Source organism: Neovison vison, chromosome 2 (assembly GCF_020171115.1).
Source record: "Neovison vison isolate M4711 chromosome 2, ASM_NN_V1, whole genome shotgun sequence".
Classification (NCBI taxonomy): Eukaryota; Metazoa; Chordata; class Mammalia; order Carnivora; family Mustelidae; genus Neogale; species Neogale vison.
The window spans coordinates 207,392,778-207,418,747 of record NC_058092.1 but is presented as its reverse complement, the minus strand read 5'-3'; the positions used below and the strand labels follow the sequence as shown (position 1 = coordinate 207,418,747).

Below are 25,970 nucleotides of genomic sequence, written 5' to 3'. Positions count from 1 at the left end.
GAAAGAGGTGGAGTTGGGATTTGAATGCAGAAAGTATAACTCAAAGTAAGACAACAAAAACAATAAATGTTTATTATGATTCAGGCAATATTTTATGTTTTATTAATTTATGTAATTATTAGCTTATTTATTATATAACACTAATTTAGTCCTCAGATGAACCCTATGATACAGGACCAAGTATTATCCTCATTATTATATAGCCTCCTTCCATAATAAAATCACACCAGATCATAGCTCTCAAATTTCAGCTATTCAAAAGTGACTCTGTCATTTATTTAGGTTTGTTTTTTACTTTTCTGAAAGGTAAAGATTCATTCTTTTGACTTTTGGCATTTGAATTCCACCTGAATAATTTTGGGGGGTCATTTAATTTTCATCTGTTTGCTCCAATAGACTAAAGCACTATAAGGGAATGTTATTAATGAATAAGGTAATTCTACCTTCTGTAAGATATAAATCCTGAATCCCTGAACTCTCGAAGCCTTCATAACAGTTTATTTCATGCCCACACAGTCCCCTGCAAGCACTCAGCAAGATTTCTACATGGTGATTCAGGAAGCAGGCTCCTTGCCTTTCACCCTCCACCTCTCCTGGGTCTCCAATCCTTCATCACGGGTAGGTGGTTGTGGAAAGAGAGATGCTGTGGCTGAGGTCAGAGAGGTTGCTGCCTGTGTTCTCCTCTAGGATTTTCATGGATTCCAATCTTACATTTAGGTCCTTCATGCATTTTGAGTTTATTTTTGTGTATGGTGTTAAGAAAGTGGTTCAGTTTCATTCTTCTGCATGTTGTCCAATTTTCCCAACACCATTTGCTGAAGAGACTGTCTTTTTTTCCCATTGGATATTTCCTGCTTTATCAAAAGATTAATTGACCATAGAGTTGAAGGTCCATTTCTGGGTTCTCTGTTTGTTCCATTGACCTATGTGTTTTTGTGCTGGTACCATACTACCTTAATTATTACAGCTTTGTAATACATCTTAATGTCCAGAATTGTGAAATCTCCAGCTTTGGTTTTCTTTTTCAACAATACTTTGGATATTCAGGTTCTTTTCCAGTTCCATACAAATTTTAGGGTTGTTTGTTCCAGCTCTGTGAAAATGCTGATGGTATTTTGATAGGGATTGCACTAACTGTGTAGATTGCATTGGGTAACCTAGACATTTTAACAGTATTTGTTCTTTCAATCCATGAGCATGGAATGTTTTTCAATTTCTTTGTGGCTTCCTCCATTTCTTTTACCAGTGTTCTATAGTTTTCAGAGCACACATTTTTTACCTCTTTGGTTAGGTTTATTCCTAGGTATTTGTAGGTTTTGGTGCAACTATAAATGGGGCTGATTCCTTGATTTCTCTTTCTGCTGGTTCATTGTTAATGTATAGAAATGCAAGACTTCTGTGTGTTGATTTTATATGCTGTGACTTTGCTGGATGCCTGTTATCAATTCTAGCAATTTTTTTGATGGAGTCTTCTGCGTTTTCTACATAGGGTATCATGTCTGTGAAGAGTGAATGTCTGACTTCTTCTTTGCCAATTTGGATGCCTTATATTTATTTTTGTTGTCTGATTCCTGAGGCCAGGATTTCCAGTGCTATGTTGAACAAAAGTGGTGAGAATGGACATCTGTGTTGTGTTCCTGACCTTAGGGGAAAAGTTCTCAGTTTTTCCCTGTTGAGGATGGTATTTGCTATGGGTCTTTTGCATATGGCTTTTACGGTGTTGAAGTATGTTCCCTGTATCCCTACCTACTGGAGTGTCTTTATCCAGAAAGGATGTTGTATTCTGTCAAATGCTTTTTCTACATCTATTGAGAGGATCATATGGTTCTTATCCTTTCTCTTATTAATCTGATATATCACATTGATTGATTTGCAGATGTTGTACCACACCTACAGCCAGGAATAAATTCCACAAGGTTGTGGTGAATAATCCTTTTAATATACTGTCGGATCTTATTGGCTAGTATCTGGTGAGAATTTCTGCAGCCATGTTCATCAGGGATATTGATCAGTAATTCTCCTTTTTAGTGGGGTCTTTGTCTGGTATTGGGATTAAGGTAATGCTGGCCTCATAAAATGAATTTGGAAGTTTTCCTTCCATTTCTATTTTTTTTGGAACAGTTTCAGAAGTATAGGTATTAATTCTTCTTTAAATGTTTCATAGAATTCCACTGGGAAGCCATCCAGCCCTGAACTCCTGTTTGTTGGGAGATTTTTGGAGACTGATTCAATTTCTTTGTTGGTTATGGGTCTGTTCAGGTTTTCTATTTCTTCCTGTTTAAGTTCTGGTAGTTTATATGTTTCTAGGAATTTATCCATTTCTTCCAGATTGCCTAATTTGTTGGCACATAATTGCTTACAACATCCCCTTATAATTGTTTGTATTTCTTTGGTGTTGGTTGTGATTGCTCCTCTTTCATTCAAAGATTTATTTATTTGGGTTCTTTCTCTTTTCTTTTTGATAAGTCTGGCCAGGGATTTATCAATCTTATTAATTCTTTCAAAGAACCAGCTCTTACTTTTGTTGATCTGTTCTACTGTTGTTGTTGTTTTAATTTCTATGTCATTGATTTCTGCTCTAATATTTATTGCTTCTCTTCTCCTGGATTTAGGCTTTATTTGCTGTTCTTTTCCCAGTATATTTGAGACTTTTCTTGCTTCTTGAGGAAGGCCTGTACTGCTGTATACTTCCCTCTTGGGACCACCTTTGCTGCATCCCAAAGGTTTTGAACTCCAGTGTTTTCATTTTCATTTGCTTTGATATATTTTTAAAAATTCTTCTTTAATTTCTTGGTTGACCCATTCATTCTTTAGTAGGATGTTCTTTAACCTCCATGTATTTGTGATCATTCCAAATTTCTTGTGGTTGACTTTTTTTTTTTTAAAGATTTTATTTATTTATTTGACAGAGAGAATTCACAAGTAGATGGAGAGGCAGGCAGAGAAAGAGAGGGAAGCAGGCTTCCTGCTGAGCAGAGAGCCCGATGCGGGACTTGATCCCAGGACCCTGAGATCATGACCTGAGCCGAAGGCAGCGGCTTAACCCACTGAGCCACCCAGGCGCCCCTTGTGGTTGACTTTAAGCTTCATACCACTGTGGTCTGAAAATATGCATGGTATGATTTCCATCTTTTTGTACCAGTTGAGACCTGATTTGTGACCCAGTATGTGATCTTTTGAAGAATTTACATGTGCACTTGAAAAGAATGTGTATTTTGCTGCTTTAGGATGAAATGTTCTGAATATATCTGTGAAGTGCATCTGGTCCATTGTATCATTCAAAGCCCTTGTTTCCTTGTTGATCTTCTGCTTAGAAGATTTGTTAATTGCTGTGAGTGGGGTGTTAAGGTCCCCTACAATTACTGTATTATTATCAACAAGTTCCTTAGTTTTGTTTTTAACAGATTTATATATTTGGCTGCTCCCATGTTACGGGCATAAATATATATAGTTGTTAGATCTTCTTGTTGGATAGATCCCTTTATTATAATATAGTGCCTTTCTTCATCTCTTATTACAGTTTTTGGTTTAAAAACTAGTTTGTCTGATATAAAGATGGCCACTCCAGCTTTCTTCTGATGTCCATTAGCATGATTGGGGGTCCTCCACACCCTCACTTTCAATCTGCAGGTTTCTTTGGGTCTAAAATGAATCTCTGTACACAGCATTTTTTCCAATGGTCTTGTTTTTTATCCATTCTGATACCCTATATCTTTTGATTGGAGCACTTAGTCCATTTACATTCAGAGTAATTACCAAAAGTTATGAATTTAGTGTCATTGTATTACCTGTAAAGTTGATATTCCTGTAGATTGCCTATGTTCCTTTCTGGATTTTGCTCCTTTTGGTCTCTCTATCCACTCAAAGGGTCCCCTTTGATATTTCTTGCAGGACTGATTTAGTGGTCACAAATTCCTTTAGTTGTTGTTTGTCCTGGAAACTCTTTATCTCTCCTTCTATTCTGAATGACAGCTGTGCTGGATAAAGTATTCTTGTCTGCATTTTTTCCCCAATAAGTACACTGAATATATCATGCCAGTTCTTTCTGGCCTGCCAGGTCTTTGTGGACAGGTCTGCTGCTAGCCTTATGTATCTGCCCTTATAGGTTAAGGGCCTCTTGCCCAGATCTGCTCTCAGGATTTTCTCTTTATCTTTGTAATTTGCAAGTTTCACTATATGTCCAGGTATTGATCTATTTTTGTTGATTTTGAAGGGAGTTCTCTCTGCCTCTTGAAATTGAATGCCTATTTCCTTCCCCAGATTAGGGAAGTTTTCAGTTATAATTTATTCAAATACATCTTCTGCCCTTTGTGCCCACTTTTCTTCTTCTGGGACTCCTAATTCAGGTATTATTTCACTTTATGGGATCTCTGAGTTCCCTGTGTCTACCTTCATGATCTAATAGTTTTCTTTTGCTCTTCTTTTAAGCTTCATTTTCAATTCAGCTTCATTTCCATAGTTTCATCTTCTATATCACTGATTAACTCTTCTGTTTAACTCTTCTGTTTCATTCATCTTCATTTTTATGGCCTCCACTTGGGACTGCATCTCGGTTTTTAGCATTATTAATTTCAGCCTAACTTGATTTTAATCTCTACAATAAGGAATTCTCTAGTGTCTTCTATGCTTTTTTTTCAAGCTAGTATCTTTATAATCATTTTCTTAAAAATTCTAGTTCAGACATCTTACTTATATCTGTATTGTATCTGTATTGATTGAATCCCTAGTTGTGAGTACAACATCCTATTCCTTCTTTTTGGATGAATTTCTCTGTCTGGCAATTTGTCCAGAAAAGGAAAGAAGAAAGAAAGAAAAAAAACCAGTAACAAAAACAAACACTTCAATAAGTGTTTCTGGTGTATGCTCTGTACACTCTGCTGTTGTGTTTTGGCTTCTCTTTCCCACTGCTCTGTCCTCTACAGAGGTCCTCCTTGCTTGTAGTGGGGAGTATGTGGGACTTTAACTAGGTGTGCTTTCATCTGTTTGTTAAGATAAGCCTCACATCTGCTGTATTCTCTCCTTCCAACTATGCAGACTGTTTTTTCAATCCTTGGATCACTTTCCTAGTTGTTCTAAATAGTTGGATGTTGATCTAGCTGTGTTGGAGGGACAAGGCAAGTTCAGAGTCCCTCTACCACTGCACCACCTTAACTCCTCTCTGAGGACATTTGCAGTTCTTAACTGAAATCCCAGAAAAACAGAGGTCTGAGGGGAAGAAGGAAATCGAAGATTTAGTGGAGATGAATTGGGGGAAGGAGCACTGGCCAGCAGAGGGAAAGGGAACAATCTGTTGGATTTAGCATGGTCTCTTTCTCCCCAAACGCTTCCAGGAGCCCAGGGTTAGTAGGGAGGATCTGCCACCTCTTCATTTATCAGTTGAATCCTGTGGAGCTGACTGTTCCCACCCCTCACATTTTAAGATTTTCTTAATTATATCCTGAGACTCTCAGACTTATATTTTTCCCTTGATGATTTGATCGTTTGTATGGACACTCTTACTCCCTGTTTCTTCAAATTGAATTATGGTATTTTGATTCTGAATCTCAAGTTCTGTCCATTTACTTTTTCTATTTTTATTTTTTAAAAGATCTTATTTATTTGACAGAGAGAGATCAGAAGTAGGCAGAGCAGCAGGCAGAGAGAGAAGGGGAAACAGGCTCCCCGCTGAGCAGAGAGCCCGATGTGGGGCTCGATCCCAGGACCCTGAGATCATGACCTGAGCCGAAGGCAGTGGCTTAACCTACTGAGCCACCCAGGTGTCTCTCCATTTACTTTTTCTAATTCAAAATATTTACTTAGAAAAAAAGAAAGAAAAAAAATTAATCTGGCCACCCTGTAAAAGAGACTTACTTCTGCTTTCCAAATCTGCTCTAGTTTTCAGCTTTATTCAGAGACTGGAAGGCTGGCTCTTATTATGGTGACTAGCACCTTGGCAGCCCCAGTTCGGGTTGGAATGCAAAATCCTAAAGCCCTATCCCCGGCTTTCATTCAACAATTGTGAGGATATTTCAAAGACAGAGCCTTTACTCTGGTGCAGGCTGGAATCCAGCTTCCACCTAGAATTTCCCAGTGCAATTCAAGAAATTCTTCTTGAGGGTGCCTAGGTGGCTCAGTCAGTTAAGTGTCCAACTCTTGACTTCTGCTCAGGTCATGATCTCAGGCTGTGAGACTGAGCCCTGCATTGGGCTCTGTGCTGGGTGTGGAACCAGCTTAAGAGTCTCTCTCCCTCTCCCTCTGCTCCTCACCCCCCACCCACCCTCTCTCCCTCTGGAAAAAGAAAGAAAGAAAGGAATGAACCCTTCTCGAGGACCTGCTCAATGCAAACCATCCTGAGGGTCTACTGATAGATGCAATGCAAAAACTAGTACACAGGACTGGGTCAGGAGGGCTACAATCTAGGATTGGCAATGGGCTATAAATGACTCTCATTTAACTGGGTAAAAATGTCACATGTGCTACATAAGATACCAGTAATGTGCACATATTTTGCTCAGACACAGCACATTACTCTACCACGGGACTTCACAATCCATTAAGAGTAGCAGTGACCGTCAGAGAGAGAGGTCATAATCACAATAGCAGCCACCGAAGTCTGTTGGGACAATTACCACGTGCTATGTTTAATGCTTTTTCAGATATCCAACCTCATGACTCTCTGAATTAGGTGTTATTTCCATTATTCTCATTTTACAGGTGAGACAAACTAAGTCTTAGGGAGATCAAGTAAATTGCTGAAGGCTCCACTGTGAGTTAACGGTGGAACAGGGCCTGCTTCCAGAGCCTCGCTCTTAACTGCTCACTCGCCTGCCTGTATAACACATTCCACTATTATGAAAACCCAAAGAAAAGGAAGGCCTTCCAAAAGTTTTCCCTTCGGAAAGCACTCCTCAAGACAGTACACTTCAGGTTCACTGGGAGGAATGAAAGGCATATCCATGGCAATTAATCAGAAACAGCAAATGGCTTATTGCAGCTCAGACTTTTTCAGTTTGCAAGTGCCAAATAAACGTTTAGTCATGAAGTTGGAGGATTAAAAAAAATAAAAAACCTTGGGGAAATAATATGAATCACACCTTAAAACTATATATTTTTTAGTTTTCCAAAGTCATTGTTCTTTATATTTAAAGGCAACTACTGGTTAACTAGAAATGAGACATGATGCTCACTACCTTTATTCCCAAGGCAATAACTAATTCTTTCAGTCTAGATAGGAAAAGACACTTTGGACTTTCTTTGGTCCATTTCCTTTTTTAATTAAAAAGAAAAAGAGTGAGGGAAGGACAAAAAAAGAGTTCCCAGCCCTTTTGCTTGAGGAAATAAAATACAATATGTTTAAATTGCAGTGTGGAGTCTAGATGTGTTTTTACCAGCATAATTTAACTTTCTCTGAAAACATCTGTAAAAGAAATTACCAATAAAAACACCCCACAGCAAATTTTAGAGTCAGCCAGTACAAAGTTAAAGATTTATCTTCTGCTAGGCCCCTCTCCTGTCGTGCCCACCTCCTCCTTCCACACGCTCTTCACTAAGAAGGAGGATGTGGGAGAGGGAATCACACAAAGCTTTTCTCAAGGTTTTGTTTATGATGTCTTCATGATTTTGTACTAAGAGGGAAGGAGGGAGTAGAAAAATAGCACTCAGAGTATTCCTTAAAAGGTTATTAGCAATATTTCTTGTCAAAGGCAACTTCAAAAATATTTTTCTTGGTTTCCCCAAAGCCTCTAGGTTTCCATTTGGGCATTTTCCTTCCTGAACTCTAATCAATCACTAATCAAGTCAATCAATATGTACTAAGAACATGTTCTATGCAAAGCACTCTCCCAGGTAGGAAGAGTTATAAAGTTAAGCAAGAAGCTTAAAACCTATATAGAATTCTCAGGAAAAGGTCTGAAGCAAAACTTAATTTGGGGGTAAAATAAGGGTGGGGGAGATTACGGAAGGAAAAGTCACTCACTTTTAAGATTTTACACACCGTTTTTTCTCTATAAGAAATATGTATTACCTTTTTAAAAATTTAATGCCTTAGGGAGATAATATATAAAAATACAAAGACAGGGGCGCCTGAGTGGCTCAGTGGGTTAAAGCCTCTGCCTTCGGCTCAGGTCATGATCCCAGGGTCCTGGCACTGAGCCCCGCATCGGGCTCTCTGCACGTCAGGGAACCTGCTTCCCTTCCTCTCTCTCTGCCTGCCTCTCTGCCTACTTGTGATCTCTCTCTGTCAAATAAATAAATAAAATCTTAAAAAAAAATAAAACATATAAATATTTTTAAAAAATACAAAGACATTCAAGAAGTGAGTCAATGACCATAAGCCTACTGGTGAGTCTGTATGTGTTTCCTTGTCACTGTTCAATGTCACTGTTGATGAAAATATTGATATTCGACATGACTTTCAAGCACTATGGACTCCATTCAGTCCCAGCACATTTCCATTTTTCCGTCCACGTTTATTTTACTAGTGATGACTTTAAGTTTCAATTTCAGTGGTCTCATGATGAGGAATGTACTTTCATAATGCCTACTGATCTCTAGCACTACCCAGTGTTTGACATCATAATCAGAAATTTCTGGCTTGTTCTGGGATGCATATGCTCATCTCCAGTATTTGCAGAATGACATATCCTTCTGATGAACATAGCTGTTTTTCAGATGGATCAGGTTCTCTTACAACGAGCTACAATGATGGAGCAGAAGTTTGATCACCCAGATAAGCAAGGCAGCTGGCAAGATCATGAAGCATGATTCTTACTCATGAAAAACTGTGATTCTCTTCTACAATTATGATTTCAGTTTCTTCTAAGTAACTCTGCAAGTTCGTGAGCTTAGAAACATTTAGAAATGTAAGAGTTACATATTCTCTATATGCCTCCTGATAAAATATCACCTCATCAGAGAATTCTTCTCTTACCTCTTATTAAAATAGCATCTCTTTTCTTCTCCCTTATCCCCTATTTCTATACATTGCTTACTTATCACATACCATCATCTGATTATATAATATTTGTTTTTTTCTCTAATGTGTTTTTCTCTTTAGTAGAATGCAACAGAGACTACTAGTCCTCCAGTATACATCTTGAATTTATCTCTATGATCTTTCAGAATCAAGACTCCATTTCCCAGCTTCCCTTGGAGCTAGGTAGTGACCATTAACAAAATTTTGGCTAATGGCATGTTTTAGAAAGTTATGTGGACAACTTCTGAGGTATGTCCTCTGAAAGGAATAGGCATGCCATTTTTTCCCCTCCTTTTCTTCTTCTTGCCATTGAGAGTATGGATGCAATGTTGAGTCATCTGGACCATGTGGATAAGGAAATATAACAGAAGGAGCCTGGACCCCTGGATGATGCTGTAGGATAAAATTTCTAAATAACCACAGACCATTTTTAAGTGACCAAAAAAAGTATGTCTATCTTATTTAAGCCACAATTATTTTTGGTCATTATTAAAGACAGAGAACCTATGTCCCAACTAACACACTTCAGCAGTACAGAGATGTTTCTGTTTTGTTCACTATTTCTCTAGCTCCTTAACTGTACCTGGTATATAGAAGCAGGTCCTTGACAAATAGTTGTTGATTAAATAATGTTCAAATGTCATGTCTGATTTGAATCTGAGCATTTTTTACTTGTTGAACAAATCAGTGTTACATTATTTTTGTTTGGTTTGAATTTTCTAATTAAGTGTATTCAGATCCTTGTCCCATTGTGAGAAAATGATGCAGTTCAAGCCACTATTAATTCACAGGGCCTTTTAGTCCCCAAAGTTCCTAATCTGAAAGAGTAATTGAGGAAATCTTTTTAACAAGTTCCATTACCTAGCCATCTGACAGCATTAAAGTCAACTAAATATTAATAATCTGCTTCAGCTTCTTCTAAGTATCCCATCCCATAAACTAGCAATAGTTAAGGGTAGAAGCACATAAGTCATTAACAGTCTTGGTCATTTTCTCCATTACATCATGCTGTGAACCTGGCCTACACTTTCTTCTGAAGAAGGATGAAATGGAAATTTGTTATCACAATTATATCTTTGACTTACACAAACTCTAGGAAGACTTTACTCCATCCTTCCCTTGCATATGGCTACAGGTGAACTCAATGTTTACACACTTAGGAAAAAAATTTTGAAATTCTTCCTTGGCAGGTAGTTAGACCTGATTAGTTCCTATCTATCTGCTAGATACTAATTGCTTTGTAAAACTTTCTCTTTTGCTCCTCCTCCTCCTCCTCAGCTTTTCCCTCCTTGTCCTTCTCCTTCTTCCTCCTTTGCAAAAAACCTTCCAAGTGCTGCACTTAGGGTTCAATTCATAGGCTACAATTTTAGATGCCCTGACAGAGAGTAACTTGGTATATCGGGATGGTCTCATCCCAATTTACAAAATTTACAAGATTTACAAAATGAATGGGCCATACTTATCAAGGCTTTGTAAAATGGCAAGGGTCTTAAGTAGTGGAGGGAATGGAAGAATGTCGGGAAGAGGGAATCAGCTCAGGCAAGGGCTTGGAGACTGGCAGGGAACAGAATAGTACTATTCATAATCGCTTCAAACTGGGAACAACCCAAATGGCTGTTAAGAGTAGAATGGATAAAGAGTAGGATCTTCATGAAATGGAATGGAATGGTAAACAGCAATCAGAATACACAAACTACAACTGCATGGATGAATTTCACAGATATAATGCTGGGGGAAGAAAGCATACAAAATGGCACCTCCTATGAATTCATTTATATGAAGCTCAAAAATAGGCCAAATGAATGTATGGCATTAGAAGACAAGACTGGTCACTTTTGGGGGACAGAGAGAGAGAAAGAGAGACTGAGGGGTGATACAAGGAAGGCTTCTGGGGTGCTAATGTTTCATTTGCTGATTTTGGTTCCAGTTACATCACTGTGTTTCACTTCGTACTGTTTGCATATTTCTCTGTAAGTATGTGATGGTTCAGTCACTATCATGATCATCACCATTATCATCATCAGAGCAAAGATTAAAGGGTAAAGAATAGTAGGGATTCTGAAAAGAAGCTGTATACACCCTTGGCACAATAATGGATAAACTAACCAAAGAACTAGGTTAGGAGCTCAGAGAAGATGGATGCATGTATGGAACTTTGATATATAACAAGATGGCAAGTCAGATTAGAGCTGACAAATGGATATTGATATGAAAACAGATTAAAATGAGATCTCTGTCTCACACCACATACAAAAGATTTAAACAGACTAGGGAATTAAATTGTCAAAAATAAAATTCCTAGTAAACAATACAAATGAGTATCTTTTAGACTTCATGTAGAGAAAAGTTTCTTAAAAGGCACTGACCATAAAATAAAAACTTGAATAAATTTGACTATTAAAATTAAAAATTTTGGTTATCAAGATTAATTTTACAAAAATAATTAAAAGTGGGAAAAATATTAGTAATACACACAAACAAAAACAGATATCAGGAATATTTAAAGAACTACTATCAGAAGCACAAGCAACACAACAGAAAATGAGCAGAAGATCTAAGGCATTTCATAGAAAAAGAAACAATGATGGGATGCCTGGGTGGCTCAGTTAGTTAAGTGTCTGACTCTTGATCTCAGCTCAGTTCTCAATCTGTGATAGTGAGTTTAAGCCCCACATTGGGCTCCGTGATTGGTGTGGAGGCTACTTTAAAAACAAAAACAAAAAAAACAAAACAACGATGACAATATGAAGATATGATTAACATTATTAGTGATCAGGAAAATGCCAAATTAACCCCAAAGAAATGTTTTAAACCTGCTTGAACGGCAAAAATAAGTTGGAATATAACAAATATTAGAGAGGATTCAGGTTTGGAAAATTTTTTATAGGTCATGTGGTTTGGGGAGGGGCAGGGCATATACTCTAAGGTGGTACAGTCACTTTAGGAAACAGTTTATCACTATCTTCCAAACTGAATATTCACATGCCCTATGTTCCAGCAATTCTGCTCCTGGATATATGTCCAGGAGAAAATGTTGGACATGTATAACAAGCAACATTGAGAAAAACAGCCAAGGAAGGACTGTTTAAAATAATACAAACATAAAAACATCTAAGTGTATATCAATTGAAGAATGCATGAGGAAACTATGCTATATTTACACAGAGGAGGGTTATACAGCAATCAAAACAAACTGAAACAATATACAAGAGTATAAATAAGACTTTGAAATATATTGCATAAAAAGTAAAAAGCTTACACATACTATGCTTTTATGAAAATTTCAAGACAACTAAAACTAAAATGCATAGTTCTATTATTTTTTAATTTTTATAATTTTTTATTATTTTATTAATCTATTTATTTTAGTTTTTATTTAAATTCCAGTTAGTTAACAGTGTAATATTAGCTTCAGGTGTACAATATAGTGATTCAACACTTCCATACAACACCTGGTTCTCATCACAAGTGCACTCCTTAATTCCCATCCCCTGTTCCACTCACCCATCCTCACCTCCCCTCTGCTAACTAGCAAATTTTGTTGTCTATAGTTAGGAGTCTGTTTTTTGTTTACCTCTCTCTTCCCCACCCTTATGATCTTTTGTTTTGTTTCTTAAAAAATGCATAGTCTTTTATATTAAGGTGAAGGTCATATGACATTACAACTAATTTAAAGTATAAGATATAGTGGTATTTAGTATTAGTATGTAGTTCCTAAACACACATGTAGATACAACAACACTGCATACAAAAGGAAGTAAGAGAATGATGGAAACAGGATTCAGGTAATGGCACTGGACAGACTGAGATTGGGAGAGCCTTGAGAGGGGACTCACAGGCAAGATGAAAGATTTCCTAGCTTTAGTTTCATATAATCAGTTAGATGGGTCCTTATTTCATTATTAAAAGCCAACTATATGAACAAGCAAACCTGTCCTTTTTGCTTTACATCAAGAGATGTTGCCAACAACCTTTTGCAAAGTATAGAAGGCAATTTTCAAAAAACGTGCTTTGAAAACAAAACAGGAAAATTTCTATTGTATTGAGAGAAATTATTTCTCTTTGAATTTCATATGAAACAATTTCCTTGGGGGAAAATGGCTAAGGCAAGATGGCAGAAGACCTCTGAAATCAACATGACATTTGGAGTAAATCAAATATGCACTTCTGCAAGGGAGAAAGGTGGTCAATTTTCTTATGATAGAATGTTTTGCTCACTGCAGGCAGAAGAATCCTAACTCCTGATAAGAACTCAAATGATATCCCACATCCTCCAGGAAGCCTTCTTAAACTACATAAACCCTCCTGCCACTCTTACAGCACTTGGAGACTATATCCCTAATTCAGAGTTATTCCATCAGAGTTCCTAGAGAAAACTTTGTTATATATAAGGAAATAATACAGAATTTTGGTTAAAAACTGAGGTTTATGAATCAAAAAGAAAACAAGAGCAGTGTCAAGTACTGCTCTAAATGCTTTAAAACTAAGAACATTTTTGTTAACATTTAGAACATTAGTACATTTAGAACATTATATGTTAACATTTAACATATAACAACCTATTAATCTTTCTAACAATTCTAGGAAGTAGGTTAAATTATTGTCCCCACTTCAGAGGTAAGGAAATAGAGACACAGAGAGGTTAAGTAACTTTCATGAGGTCACAGTGTGAGTAAATAAAGAGTCAGATCTGATCATAGGCAATATGGCTCCAGAACTCACTTAACTACTATGGAGCCTTACAGCTTGAATAACTTAACCATTATAAGACAATCAACTGAGCTCCTCGCCTGTGGGTCAGAAATAGTGTTTGGCATCTGGCACCAGGCAGGAGAGTTGACTTGAGAGCAATCCGGATTCTAGGCCTGGCTGTGGAACTAATGCCTGAGTAGACCTAGGCACGGCCACTGCCTTCCTTTGAGCCTCAGTTTCCCTCTCTGTGAAATGAAGAGTTGGACTTGCCAGTCTCCAAGGCCCCTCTACTGCTAATGTTTTATGAGCCTGGGATTGCTGGCTCAATTCCTTGGGCCCAGTCTGACCCCTCCTGCTGGGCTCAGTGTCTCTCACTGGCTTTACTTCCCATAAATAAGAGAAAAAGAACACGGGAAAATATTCTCCTGAGAGACTGGGCTCATACGGCTGCTCCGTATGCTTTGAAGAACTGGTCGTTAACCAGAGAGAGCTACCTGCCAAGTGAAAGATGGAAAGAAACTAGACTAAGGGGAGAAATGAACTCAACAAAACTTGGCTTCATCCAAATTTAAAGGGCACCTCGGAGTACTTAAAGAACTGACAATGTTATTGCAACAAGATGAGCCAGCTCCTTAAAGCACTGAAGATAGGATAAGCTGTGAAAACTGGAATGGACTAGAGAACACAGAAAAAGCCATGCACCAACCACGGTCATTTACAATCTGGGAAAACCATGAAACAAAGGAAAGATAGCACAGGCACATCGGCCTCCACCAACATTCACCATGTGCTCTGCCAGGGCAGGTGCCATATCAGGAATCCACGTCTCCCAGGAACCACAAAGGCACGGGGGTTCAGAATCAGGTGGCATTAATAAGAGCAGCTACTATGTGAAAGGCTGTATCATATATTTTTATTCTATTTGAGAGATAAAGATCCAATTCTAGTTCTGTGTCTTCATCATTAGCTGCATGAATCTGGTCAAGTACTTTCCACTCTGTAGGGACTTGGCTACTTTATCCATAAATGAGGGAGTGAATAAGGTTTTAAAAGATATGCCTTCAGGCTCAAGAATTCCATAGTTCATGAAGTTACCAAACACTAATTTTATACTTATCTATAAAAGCATTCACACTATTTGTTTATATTTCAAATCCGTGGAACTTAATGGATTTCACTGTGTGGAGCACATTATATACGAATCCAAGAGATTCATTATATATGAATCTAAGAAAAAATCCAATTGTAGCTTTGGTCTTCAGTAGCTTTTCTGATGGTCTTCCACATGGTACTCCCCAGGATTACCTTGTATGGTTGGGCATGTTGTGCTCTGTACAAGGGCACCTGTCTGAAAAGGGCGGGGGAGATGGAGCTAAATTTCATTCTCACCTCTTGCATGAGCTTCATGCCCATGAGGCTGAGTCCAAACCAAAGGGTCATATGGCTTTATAGGTACCTCTGAACCACCCCTTGACAGTGAGTGAGATCATGAAGCAATGACTAAGTTTGTGTTCTAGTTTGTACACAGAACTTAAAATTTTACCTTTGCTCAAAACATTTCCAGACACCCCCTTTTTATAAGACCCCTATAATCTGTTTATAAGACCCCTAATAAAACCAACCCTATCCTTCACAGTCAAACATCAACATTGACCTGAACCAGCATTAGCTAGGATGCTTGAATGGACTGTTTCTAAAATGTCAATCCAAGCTCAAAGGATTAAGACATTTTGCATAATGGTGGCACAAGCAGAAAATGGAGTCTGCTTTTCAAGGTGATTTCTTGGAAGGGGACAGCCCTTATTTAGCTGAGCATATCCAAGTATCTCAAAGAAATCTATTTCACTACCTTTATACTTCCAAGGCACAGGAGCTACCAAATACTTGGAAAAAATACAGAAAAACAAAAAACTGTGAGAAAAACACTTGCTGGATTCCATTCTGGGCTTCTAATGTGTTGTCTTTACAACACATTTGCTACCACTACACCAAGTCATTCACTTGGAAGCTCCTGATTTTTCTAGCAACAAAATAGATGTGCTCTAATTCACTCATGTTCTTTTTCCTTTATATTGTGATCAACAGCAACTCCAAGACCAATCATTTTGGATTTCCTGAGTCAGTCTCAATTTCAAATATTCTGCGCCTCTCTTCTCTCAGTAAAAAGTTCCCAACTTTTTATTTGGAAAATATGGTCGCCACAATAATGGCATTATCCTCACAAAATATTAGTCATGGCAGAGTCATACCCACATTACGGCGTCCTTATTTGGTATGTGGCCATCAAAAGGAGAACTTGCTGGTTCATCCAGGGCCCGAGATCATTTTCTTTGGCCCCATTAAAGAGAAAAATAATGAATTTGCTACTAAACAAGTTTTGGATTCACCAATTTAGAGCTCAAATGAACATTTCCCTTGTTATAGAAGAGTTTTTCAAGGCTAAGAAATTATTTGATGGAAGGGTACACAATCTGGAAAAAGTGAAGCCATGGGGTTTTCCAACTGCCAAACTCCCACATGCTGGCTCTCAAGACACATCCACACTCACTATTAAAGTGTCACCATTTATAATTTGGTGCTAAATTTTCTGAGCTAGGCTACTCAACAGGGTATACAGACAAATTGATTCCTTATTTTATTAAAACACAGGAATAAGATGAAGTAGGTGTCGGTGATAAAAGTCACCTAATCTCAAGCTGAAAATGAAGTTATGAAAACTAGGCCAGCATCACAAAGGGGAAACCAAAGGGTCAGGTTTCAGTAAGCAGGTTCCCCTGGATGCTTGCAGCATTTCTGAAAGGAAATAGCTGACTCCAGCTTTGTTTTGCTGCCGCTAGAATAGTTTCAGAATCCCCTTTCCCTCCAGGTACCTCATGCTGAAACCTCAGAGCTTGGAGTAAGAGGAGAAAAGTTATAATTGCAGGGACATTTTATAATGTTTGCCTAGCATCTGACTACACAACCAGCCCCATTTTTTTTTTCCTCCAGACTCACAGCCCTGTGAAGGATGTGAAAACTTCACTTTAATGGTGTGACTATGGAAAGAAATGTTTCTGAGTAATGTTTTCATACTCAGGTCAGTTGGTCAGAACCCTTGAAGATCACAGAAAACTTTAAATTAAAATGGAAAAATACTAAATTATGCTCCCACCAGTTTGGGTCATTTCAGCATGATCATGAATAAACTATAGATTCTGAGTCAGATGTGTGCAGTTTGCTTTGGACTTTGTTCTTGCTTACTTACTTATAAAACTTTCAAAATGTACTTCAAAATTACAGCAATTCAGTAAAAAATTCAAACCTTCAGGCTTGGTTTCCTCCCCCTAGCAGGCTGAGTCATAAAAATAAGTCTTAGCCATTTCAATGGCCAACACACCCCTCACATTAAGATTTGGTATTGTTCCTCATCTCTCCCATTTCATCCAAAGGTCACACCCAGATCACATTTGAAGACAGAAACAGCTCAAGGGCTCATCCAGCTCAACATTTGCTCACTTTAATAAGGGAACAGAATCTCCGCCAAGTTATAGGGATGAGTTACATCAGAATCTTCCAGAGGAACCTCTGAGGAGTGGTTATGAGTCTGGGCTTTGGAGGCAGCCCAAGCCAGGTTGGAGTCCTCACACTGTGTGACCTTGATCATGTCTGGAAAGCGCAGTGCCTGGCACACAGTAAGAGCCCACCAAGTGCTTGCTGTTTTCCTGCTACAGACATTGCAGGACTCAGCCACTGATGAAGAGGCACCTATCCTGGGCCCATCCACTGCTGCAAGGGCTGGAGAATGAGAGTGTTCCCTCCAGATCAAATCTCCAGGAGGCACTGCTGGGAGAGGTAGAATATTTACTCAACCATAAACCCAGGGTCAAGACTTAAATCAGAAAATCACAGACTGTTGGGCTTTCAGGGTTAAGAAGAAATGTATAACTTATAATGTACTAATATATACAAATTATACAACAGTGTCTGACAGACAGTGAATACATGTCTGCCCTCACTTTTTTTTTTAAGTATTTATTTATTTAGAGAGCATGAGCAGGGGGAGGGACCAAGGGAAAGGGAGAGAAAGAATCTCCAGCAGATTCCACATTGAATGCAGACACTGATGGGGGGCTGGATCCCACAACACAAGATCTGAGCCGAAATCAAGACTCAAATGCTTAACGAACTGAGCCAACCTAACTTTGTTTTATACCCAGAGGAACTAAAATCTCAGGTCCTACAGTGACTTGCTTAAGGTCATACAACCAGTTAATGGGCGTGGTGGAATTGATACTTAGGTCTTATTTTGGGTGTGTGTGTATGAGAGAGAGGGCTGACCCATGTTTATTAATGAGAGTACTGGAGGTTAGATGGATTGAAGACACTGATCAAATACCTCCAAACTCAAGAATGATCTCCTCAACACAGCATGCTATCCCTATTCCTCACATCACCAACCCCAACCCTGACCACCACTGAGAAACAGAAGCTAGATTCCCTCTGGTCCATGATGGAAATCTCTGCCTGTAAAGACTGGGGGGTGCTGAAAGACAGGGACAGAGCTCCAGGATCTTGAGAGGAGGGGGCTTCTTTACTTTCTGGCCCATCGCAGACAATGGCAGTCTCAGATGCCTGCCTTGTAAACACAAAACATCTGGCAACTTTCCCAAGGGGTTTTTGCAGCCATTGAAATGGAGGGTCAGGGGCAAGGAGACGGAAAAATGTTTCCTCTCTGTCTTTCAGGCCAAGTCTGTGGAGGTGACAAGCATGGGTCTCTAGGTTCACAGGACTGAAAAAGACCCTTCTGAATATCAATGGAAAATTCTGATTCTATCCTAAGTATTGCTCAAAGTGTTTCCAAGCTCTGATGCTCAGGGGGAGGCCAGCTATTAAGCCTGAACTGGGTCTGGGGAAGGACAGAAGGAGACATCAGCAGTGCGTGGAAACTGTCTTTATTTATAATTCAAGGAGTTACTCAAGAAATATGCATTAACACTGACTGTCAGTGAAACTCTGGATTGGGGTCCGTGGTGGGGGAGAGGCCCACAGGGAGGACCACCAAGAGGATGTGAAATCTAAGCTCAGGACTAAAGGATGGGTAGAAACTAGCCAGGTAGAGAGAGATGTTCTAAACCAGGGGGACTTTTACTTTAAAGGACCAGATAATAAATATTTTAGTCATTCCAAGCCATAGAGTCTCAATTATAGCTCCTCGACTCTGCTGTTACAAGGAGTAAGCAGCTACAGAAAATACATGAGTACTAAAAGCAATGAATGCAGCTATGTTCTGATAACCTTCATTTGTGAACACTGAAATTTCAATTCCATATAATTTTTAGATGTCAGGAAATATTATTCTTCTCTTATTTTTTTTTATTGCTTTAAACATTCTTAGCTTGTATTTTAACAGTATCTGCGTGAAGGTCTATGAAGGGATTAGTCCAAGCCATTCCTGAGCTGAAAAGATGACAGGCATTTCTAAACCACAGACTCTTATAGACCCTCTACCCAGGACTGGGACTAAGATGAGACAAGTGAGTTGCCTAGAGCTCAAAACTTAAGGAGGTACTCCCTGATAAGTAGAGAGCTGGCACTTCTGAGACCCTGAGTTTGAGTGCCTCCTTAAAAGTTGCCACCCAGGCACCTTGTCTGCCTCAGCCTAGGCCTGGTCCACCACTTGTGCATAATGAAGTACACTACTATAAAGTGGTGCCCTCCTCAACCAGCCCTGCCTTGGATGCCTTCAGTGTAATGCACAAGTTTGCAGATGACAATCTGGTTCCCAGCCACCACTCTGGGGAACAGAATTTAGGTAATAAGAAAAATGGCCTACATAATACAAGCTTTTAGAAGAGGAGGGAGAGACTACACTGACTGGAGTCTGGAAAGAACTTGGGGGAGAAGAAGATAAAAAATTTGACTAGACCGCTGTTGATGGGGGGGGTGGGTAAATTTAAAAAAGACTGAGAATGAGATCAATATCCAAAGAAAATATTTAACAAATTTCACTGTGCATTAAAATTATAAGCCTTCTTTACTACATTCTTGACTTGCTTTCATTATATCCATATCCATACCTACACACACACACACACACACACACACACAGACTGCAAATCAATTATGTGATAATGGACTTAAATCCAAAATGTAAACAACTTGATAATAAAAGAAATTTTAAAATAGGCAAAGGATTTGAATAGGCATTTCTCCAAAGATGTACAAATGGCCAATAAGCTCACGGAAATTGCCCAACATCATTCGATATCAGGAAAATGCAAATCAGAAGTACAATGAGATATCACTTCATATCAACTAGGATGGCTATAAGCAGAAACGGGACACTAAGAAATGTTGGTCAGGATGTAGAAACACTGGAACCCTTGAATTCTGCTAGTAGGAATGTAAAAAGGTGCGGCTGCTGAGGAACAGTCTGGCAGTTCTTCAAAAGGTTAAACTCTGTTACATAATTCAGTAATTCTACTCCTGGATATGTACTCAAGAGAAATGAAGACATATATCCACACAAACACTTGCAAATGGATGTTCATAGCAGCATTATTTATAACAGTCACAAAGTGCAAAGAATTTGATGTCCAACAACCAATGAATGGATACATAAAATGCTGTATGTTCACCCAACGGAGTATTACTCACAGGTAAAAAACAAAGTTCCTATACATGCTACAGAGTGGAAGTACCTTGAATCTTAAAAATACTATGTTGTGTTAACTACACTGGCATTAAAATTTAAAAATGTAGTAAGCTAAATGAAAGAAGCCAGTCAAAAAAGAGTGCATACTGTATGAGTCCATTCATCTGATGGTCCAGAATAGGGAAATGTATAGACACAGAAAGGAGATTAGTGGATGCTGCTGGGTGGTGGAAGGGAAGCAGGATGAAGGGAATGCAGGGTGATTGCTAGAGGGTGTGGGGTTTCCTTCTGAGGTGATGAAAATGTTCTAAAATTGTGTTGATGGTTGCACATATCTGTGAATATATTTAAAAACACTGAATTTTGCATTTTACACAGGTGAACTTTATGGTATATAAAATTATATCTCAATAACTCTATTAAAAACAGAAGAAATCAAAGAAGTTCTCCTTGTCCCCAAAGAGCTCTGCTATCAGGATTCCAATTATGGGTTCTCCTTACCTTTGAAAGATGATAGTGTCTCTGCATTGCTGAAGACTAAGGGCTTGAGGGGTGATGGCCTAAATGACAGGGATGGGGCAGGGGCTCAAGGACTGAATGTTGGTTAGGGTTAGGGATTTGGATGCCTGAGCTCTGCAGGACCTATATGTAATCTGAGGCTCTGAACACATCCAGGCTAGCTGCTAGAAAAAAGAACCAATAGACGGAACACTATACTGGTGTCACAGGGCTCATCAAGACCAGAAATGACCCAGTACCACTGTCTGAGAACAGCTTTTCAGGGTGGCCCTGCCTAAGCCATGAGTTAGTCTAGTCATGGAAGGGTCAGGGGATAGTCACCCCTCACTCCTAGTGATGCTTCAGTCCTTGATGCTGAGTCCTGTGGTCACTGGGGAGGAAACCTCCACACTACTCCAGGAGGTCTATGAGGCCTAGGGGGACTGCTATACTGAAATCAGCAGCCAGGGAGGGGACCAAGAGGAGAGGGACACTACTAGCATTCATGACTACGGGAGGTCACTCTATGGGCAGACTGAATCCCTCCTGTGTAAAAATAGAGGGTGTGCATTATTAGATCAGGGCTCCATCTGATCATCTTATCCTTTCCTACAGGTTCCAATTCTTTTCAGGCCACATTTTAACCATGGCCCATTACCAGGGATGAGGCCTTTCCAGCTGCTAATTCCCATTATGCAGGACATCTGGGGAAGTGGGGCGGGAGGGAATACTAGTGCCGATACTGTCTTAAGGCTACCGTGTGAATTAACAGTGGCCATGAATATATTCACCTGAAATTAGTGTCCAGGGTCAGCATTTTCCCTTTTCATTCCATTTTTTGGCCTAATCCTAGTCAAAGACCTGGTGTTACTACAAAGACGTGGAGGTAAATGTATCCTAAACTGCCCCGATGCAGCTAATAAGGGAAAGTTGTCCAATCATCACAGAGTCAGCCTCTGACAGCCTGTCACATTTTCCACCGATGCACCAGACGTGACTAAACTGTGCAAGGGCCGTCCATCCGGGAGCTGGATTCCCTTTCACTGTGCTCAGCAGGAAGGGGTCAGCATCGTCCCATACCCATGTCATGAACTTGACATAACCCTTAGTAATGGAAGAGGAGGCTTGGCATGCCATGAAGCCCAGACATTTAACTTAGCTTGCACACCCTGTGAAATTTTAATTATTTCAAGGTCCACACTGTACCCAACCTGTAGGGAGACCAAATTTCTGGAGGAGAAAATAAAACATCTTGCTACTTCAGCAGCCATCTGCTACAACACTAGGCAGCAGGGCCCAATGGATATATGATCATCCCTAAAAAGTTACAACCAGGAAGACGAATTTATTATTGGTTGGTGCCTTGACACACAGCAGAGAAAATACGGACTCAACAACATACATACTGACAAAGGTATGTATGTTAAACATTCAAAAATTTTTCACTGCCTCCAAAGTTTAATTCTCTGTGCTAAAGAGTAGAAAAAAATGAAGAAGATACGTTTTAGAAGGAAGAAAGAAGAATAAGAACTAGCAACACAGGAGATGGTTTGGCTTTCCTTCCTAATTTACAGTTTCTCTAGTGTGATTTTTTTTAAAAAAATAAAACTTCATTGTTTTCCATTTTGCTGTACCTATTGTTATACAGTAAATTGTCTTGTGGACCACGGCAGGGAGATCAGTGAAGTGATGCTATGGGAGCTGGTGGCCTGTCTGTCCCGGCCACCCTCCCCTCCTCCACGCTCCAACCCTCAAGGCGCACGGAACTCAGGTTACATGAATGATTGCAGCAGGCAGAAACTTCATGTCTTTGCTATTCAGAATAACTCTAAGTACCCTGAACTCCCCCAAAATTCAGGCAGGGAGAGAATTTTTTAAAAGGAAAAACACCCTTAACCAACTTTCAACCTAGAGATGTCAGCCGCTTGCCAAAATATGCCATCTTGTGAAGCCAATAAACGGAGAGCAGGAGAGCAGGAGGAGTGTGGCTGAAACTGGATAAGGGGTAGGGTTTTCATTTCTCACAAGCAGAGGGAGGAGGATACCAATATGGTTAGCCAGTCAGCAAGCATTAATCCTCATTAATGTCTCCCATTCTTCTCTGCACAGCTGTGCAAACATAAATTAATTGGGTCATTCTGACGAAGGCATACAAGAAAAAAATTTCCATGGGAGGCAGAGGAACTAACTGGACACACAACACATTCTTGAAATGTGCAGGAAGGACTGTACAAGCTACCACATCTTAGACAGGGAGACAGACATTCAAATGCACAGCACCATGAACTGCCCCTATGGGAGAGGCTCCAAAGAGCAGAAGGAGGTGGGGACATGTTCATGACAAAGCATATAATAAATGGCCAGATTGGGAACAGTGGCTCCCACTCCATGCCAGATACTGTGCTGTCGACTTCACAGTGTCATTTCATTTAACCCCCTAAAAAATATGATTATCTCCAGTTTACATATAAGGTGATTAGAAACAAAGAGGTAAAGAACTTGCTGGAGATCACACCAGCAGCAAATGGTGGACTCGCAGTGGTTGACTCACTCTAGAGACCACGTTCCTAAGATGACACTGTCCTGCTTTCTATATACTTGGCATTAGGCTTGCATCATGGAGAGTAGATAAAAGGTATGGCCGCTTCTTGACCTTAATCAACTTATAATCTGATTGGGGAACCAGGATGGATATGTGTGAGATGATCAGGAATGGGAGCATTCCATCAAGGTCCACATTATTCAGGTGAAGGAAGCCACTTATAGGAGTTGGGGAAGTGGCTATAATTCATCTGTGCAACTCTGAGAAGGATTTCTACCAGACTCTAAACTAAAAACTGAGATAGTGAAAGAATACTATACTTGAGAAAATACTGACTCATTCCTGCTGTGATATAGTTTGACTATTCAAAAAGGATTCTCCCTTTCAGAACTCTCCCTTCAGAAAGGACAAGACAGTCAGCCCTTTCCCCCAGCTTCATTTTAAGGGTTCATAAATATGTCCACAGCCTCCTGGAAACCAAGTCAGACAGGAGAGAGGACTTCTTGGAGTTTACACTGACCGAGGTGTGGCAACCTCTCCCAGCCTCCAGAGACTAAAAAGGGAAGAGATGATTTGCATCATCTCTTTGGTCCTTTTCTTTTTTTTTGTTTGCTTGTTTCTTTTTTTTTTTTTCCAATTTATTTATTTTCAGAAAAACAGTATTCATTATTTTTTCACCACACCCAGTGCTCCATGCAAGCCGTGCCCTCTATAATACCCACCACCTGGTACCCCAACCTCCCACCCCCCCCACCACTTCAAACCCCTCAGATTGTTTTTCAGAGTCCATAGTCTCTTTGGTCCTTTTCAACTGGAAATTACCCATCTCAGGGCTCTGACCGACAGAAAGGGGCAGATTGGCAGACCAGAGCTAGGGACCTGTGGACATTCCCAGGAGAAGAAGTGGCTCCAGAAACTGGAGGAGTGAGTATGGTCACGCCAGAAATTATTCTGCAATTATATACAGCAGAAGCATGACCCTCATGCCTGGGTAAGTGGGTGTGGGGGTGGGAGGCGGTGGCCTATGATAACAGTTCTCAACCAATCTGCTTCCATTCCCTTTGCAGCATTTAAATTTCTGTTGCATTCTTAACATTCAATTTCAGGTGTGCATGGATTTTTTAAATCCCTGCATTTTTAATTGGAAAGACACATTACTGTGATAAGCTCCTTTCTCCCTACATGGGCAAAATTCAGTCAGAAGAGCTAGGGAGCCTATGTGTCGCTGATATCACCTTTCTTGTGCCTCGGGTTCTTTGAGGAATCAGGTAAAGTGGCAAAAACAAATCTGGGGACTTGCTGGGTGAATGGTAGGTTGAATGCATAGAAAGAAGGGCCTGCGGGTCATCCCTTTTCAGGCAGGCTTTTGGCTCGGCCCTGCCACTCCTGAAAGCCCAAGTAGGGTCAGGGTCTTTAGGATGGAGCAAATATTCCCTAAACGTCCTGACCCCAGGGCAAAGAGCTCAGTTAAAGCTCCTAGGCCGTGGTTTTCAACTCCACAGAACCATAGAGTCACCAGGGGAACTCTGAAAAAACATTCATGCTGAGCCTGACCCTAGTGGTTCTGATTCAGAGGGTCTGGAGTAGGACCTGGACACTGTGGTTCTAACACAGAGCCAGGGTTAGAACTGCCACACTGAACACAGCCCAGTCCAGAAGCATCAGTGAGTGTGGCAACTCAATCAACGGACTCCGAAATGAACAGAAGTGTTCTGTTCAATCCTACCTCTACCAGTTAGCAGTTAAGTGACCTTGGCCGAGGCACATGACTTCCCTGAGACTCTGTTTCCTTAGCAATACAATGAAGTTAATGATCATACCAATACTGGAGGGTAGCTGAGAGGATTGCATGAAATCAAGTATGTAAATTATGTGACCCAACGTCTGGCATGTGTAAAATGCTCAGTAAGTATCAGCTCCTGTGACGGATGATGATGATAGTAAAAATACACCAGTTATGTCTCAATAAAAGGCATGTTCTTCTAGATTGGGCATTTATTCACAAGGCCAGGTCTTAAGGAATTGGGAAACACTAGAATGTGAAAATTAGACATTTGGCACATCCTGCAATTATGAATATAGGAAACAAGACTCAGCACTGGGAGCAGCACCTGTGATCTTGTCACCGACAGAAATCACAGATATGTCCATATATTACGGTTGTGGTCAAAACCCTAAAAGAATATTTATATTTAGGGTGACCAACTGCCCTGGTCAGCCCGGGACTGAGAGGTTTCCCTGGATGTGGGATTTGCAGGGCTAAACTGGGAAAGTCACAGGGAAACCATTCCGTACTGACATCCCTTACCACTTAGAAATTACAGTCATCATCGCCTCACTGAATGTCACTGTTTAATGTGTTAATAAAGAAGCACCTAGGGCGCCTGGGTGGCTCAATGGGTTAAGCCACTGCCTTCGGCTCAGGTCATGATCTCAGGGTCCTGGGATTGAGTCCCGCATCGGGCTCTCTGCTCAGTGGGGAGCCTGCTTCCCTCTCTCTCTGCCTGCCTTTCCATCTACTTTTCTCTCTGTCAAATAAATAAATACAAAATCTTTAAAAAAAAAAAAGAAGCACCTACCCTGCTGTATATCACAATTTCAAACCATTTCCTGGTATGTATACATATGGCCACATCATCTGTGTCCTTTTT

At 39.9% G+C, this 25,970-nt stretch overlaps 1 protein-coding gene across 4 annotated transcripts in view; it reads right to left on the bottom strand.

Moving 5' to 3' along the window:
• Positions 1–25,970, bottom strand: part of PLCE1 (phospholipase C epsilon 1) — a 328,811-nt gene that overhangs the window by 261,732 nt on the left and 41,109 nt on the right. The window lies entirely within an intron of this gene.